This window comes from Zingiber officinale, chromosome 6A (genome assembly GCF_018446385.1).
Source record: "Zingiber officinale cultivar Zhangliang chromosome 6A, Zo_v1.1, whole genome shotgun sequence".
NCBI lineage: Eukaryota > Viridiplantae > Streptophyta > Magnoliopsida > Zingiberales > Zingiberaceae > Zingiber > Zingiber officinale.
In genome coordinates this window covers 135,866,329-135,869,534 of record NC_055997.1, presented here as the reverse complement: position 1 = coordinate 135,869,534, position 3,206 = coordinate 135,866,329, and the positions used below count along the sequence as shown (strand labels likewise).

The window sequence follows — 3,206 nt, the reverse complement described above, 5'->3', positions numbered from 1 at the left end:
TATTAGAATTAGAAGATGTGTTATTAATTTCCATTTGTTGCATCGTAGGAGTTATTGGATTAAGAGTATACAAATTGCCAACCAACGCACTAGAATAGATAACCACCCTATTTTTCTTGCACTACAAGAATTTTTAGATTTAACCACACCTAATAGACAACAATTTTTCAAGAAATTATTATCTTTTTTCCATTTAACAATAGTTTTATTGAAAACTGTTGTTGTTCACCATAATATTTTTTAAATAATAACAGTTTTTCAAAACACTGTTGTCTAATGTGTGTCAAAGACAACAGTTTTAAAAAACTATTGTCTTTTAGTGTTGCTTATGTGATAATATACAACAGTTTTATTAAACTGTTGTCTATTGAATGTTGTTGAATCCTAAAAACACAACAATTTTTTTAACTTCATGAAAAAAAACCTAAAGCCCACTTCTCTGTGACTCTTCAAATGAACAAAAACCTATCTCCGACTCCTCCTTCGCGAAAGACGCTCCTCGTCGCTCTCGCTGCTTTGCCTTTAAAGTGTTAGCGCATCGACTTTTCGACGCTTTCTTGGGAGGTAGAATTTTCTAAAAATTTTAGAAATTTTTTAGAATATAAACGAAGTCGGTATGATATATTTAATAGGATAAATTGATTAAGCTTGGAGAAAACCTATTTCGAGTACCAATAAAATGGGAGTTTATTTATTTAATAACCTACATATATAAATCTAAACAATCTCATTTTTTTTCCCATTCCTACTCTTCCCCTGCCGATCTCACCGTCACTGCAATCTCCTCTTCATTGATGACCTCCGACACAGTCGCCGCTGCCCTCACATTCACGAAGCCACAGCCTTCGCCAGCCGTCGAGGGTGTTGCCGGTTACTCCTAATCACCACCGCCCTTTCCCCTCTCCCATGCCCTAGTTTCCTATTGCAGTCGCACCGCCGCCATCGCAGATCACGCTGGCACCACTCGACTACCGCCGCCTCCTCGCGCTAGGGCATCGCCATTTGTTCACGGTGTCGAGCCCAGCCTGGCAGTGTCGCCGCATTCCTCTCCAAGCCAACGTTGAGTTCCTCTCCCGATCTTGCTGACGTCGAGCTCCTCTCTTTCGATCTAGCTGTTGTCCGTGGGAGAGCAAGCTTCACCTCTCTTTAGCCTATCGATCCATGGCCAGCCCCCGTCGATTTTTCTCCCAGAGCCGCCGTCGCCAGAAGGTAGATTGTTACGATCTCCGCCATCTAAGAGCTCCCACCTCCCTGCACCAACCAGTGGGGATGCCACCTAAGAGCGAGCAATCAAAGTCAACCCCTGACCACCATGCCACTGCTAGTGACCTTTGGACGTCATCGCATTGTCAAAGAAGAAGAGTTAGGTAATGAATTTCCTTACTCTTATACTATTGACCTATTCTCTAATCTATGTGTGATTGATTATGTTAATCAAATGAAATACACCATTCATCTATGAGATCAAGTACTAGTATCAGTGACAGGTATTGTGTTCAACAAATTTCATCAGATTACTTGTATACAGATGTACTTCCAAAAAGAGAATGACCTTTGTCTAGACTTGAATGTGGTAATGCATTGATCTCGTAGACCTATCTACTTTGATGTTCATAACTTGATCTATACCTTACCATCTATAAATCCATTGTATATGATGGCTGCATTTCAGTCGGTTGTTAAATATAACTATGTTTTTTCTCTTTAGTTTAGATGTTAATTATCTTGCATTTGATTGAATGAGTTTCTAAAATAAACTCTTAAAGTAGAACTGTTGTTTCTTCCCATAATCTCAGTTTATCATTGCTTACAAACTATAATTTTTGTTGGAACCAATGTAAACTTGGATAAATGATGAATATATACTAGCATCTTATATCATGGAAGAATGATATAAGATGCTAGTATATATTAATTATGATGAATATGTTTTCCTGTGTTTGTTTCTTTGATTGCTTCTTTTTGATTTAGTCCTCAGTGACCTTGTACTATCAATTATGCTTGGTTTTGTATTTGGTTATTGTAAAAAACCCTAAATATAAATGCTGATCTGTCCACTAGTATGAAACGCCAGTACAAATCTAGGTCTCCACCTTGTTTCTATTATGTTTCACACATTAGCAATGGAGGTGTTTGTGTCCAACTTGAGAGTAGCTATTATAGTGTCAGGTGTTTGATTTGTGTTGGTAGTGGTAGATGATGCATCCGAGTGTCAGTCTTTATGCTGCCTATGCTAGAACTGATAACTTCCATTAAAATCAAATGATTTCTCCCTTTTGTAGTAACATCCATTTAGTTCTTCGCTTATGACTGATTAATATCTTTCTAGTTCCTTTACTTTTTGAATTTTGGTGTATATGCAAGATCCAATGATTTTAAATCACATTTTCAAATTTGACTTAATGTGTAGTGTCCATCTCCATCCAGTCCTTTAGTAGATCAAGAATGTCATGCTATAGAATGTACCTCTTTTTTATTGGAGAAGATGATTCTGTTTCCATTTTGATATCAGGTTCATAAGCAGGGTGTTGCACTTGGAAGATCTGTTGACTTGACGAAGTTTGATGGTTATGACCAATTGATCGAGGAGTTAGATCAGCTATTTTAATTGAAAGGAGAATTGATGGCTCCAAATAAAAATTGGATGATTGTATTTACTGATAATGAGGACGATATGATGCTTGTTGGAGATGACCCTTGGCAGTAAGCATGCTTCAACATTCCTAATGTTCTTCTCTTATGTATATATATCTTCCATTTTCTATGTATAAAGTGGATATGTTGACAACTGGTGTTGTATAATTTTCTACAGGGAATTTTGTGCTATGGTCCGTAAGATTTTTATATACACAAAAGAGGAGGTCCAGAAGATGGATTCAAGTACCTTGAACCCCAAAAATGAAATTGTCCTGATATGAAAGAGAATGTCAAGGAAACAAAAGGCAATCAATCTGCATCATCATCTAATTCAAAAAACTCATAGGCTTATCCTGCAATGTAAGTAGGAATCTCTTTTTGTTTAATATAAATTACCGTGATAATCATTTTATCCCATCATTTCCCAGGTTATTGAGATGCTTTATTTGAAAACTATGATTGGTTAGGTCCTTCTCCATTAATTCGACATTTGAAAAATAACTCCAACAGTTAATCCCGAGTACTTCATACTCATATTACAGCTAGTCAAGTATTTATGCAACATGTTA

General features: G+C 36.8%; 1 long non-coding RNA gene across 1 annotated transcript; it reads left to right on the top strand.

Moving 5' to 3' along the window:
• The first annotated feature begins 2,406 nt into the window (after positions 1–2,406).
• Positions 2,407–2,893, top strand: LOC121994457. The gene is made up of 2 exons (XR_006115730.1): positions 2,407–2,703; positions 2,813–2,893. It is a non-coding gene; the product is annotated as an uncharacterized LOC121994457 (long non-coding RNA).
• Positions 2,894–3,206: the final 313 nt, after the last annotated feature.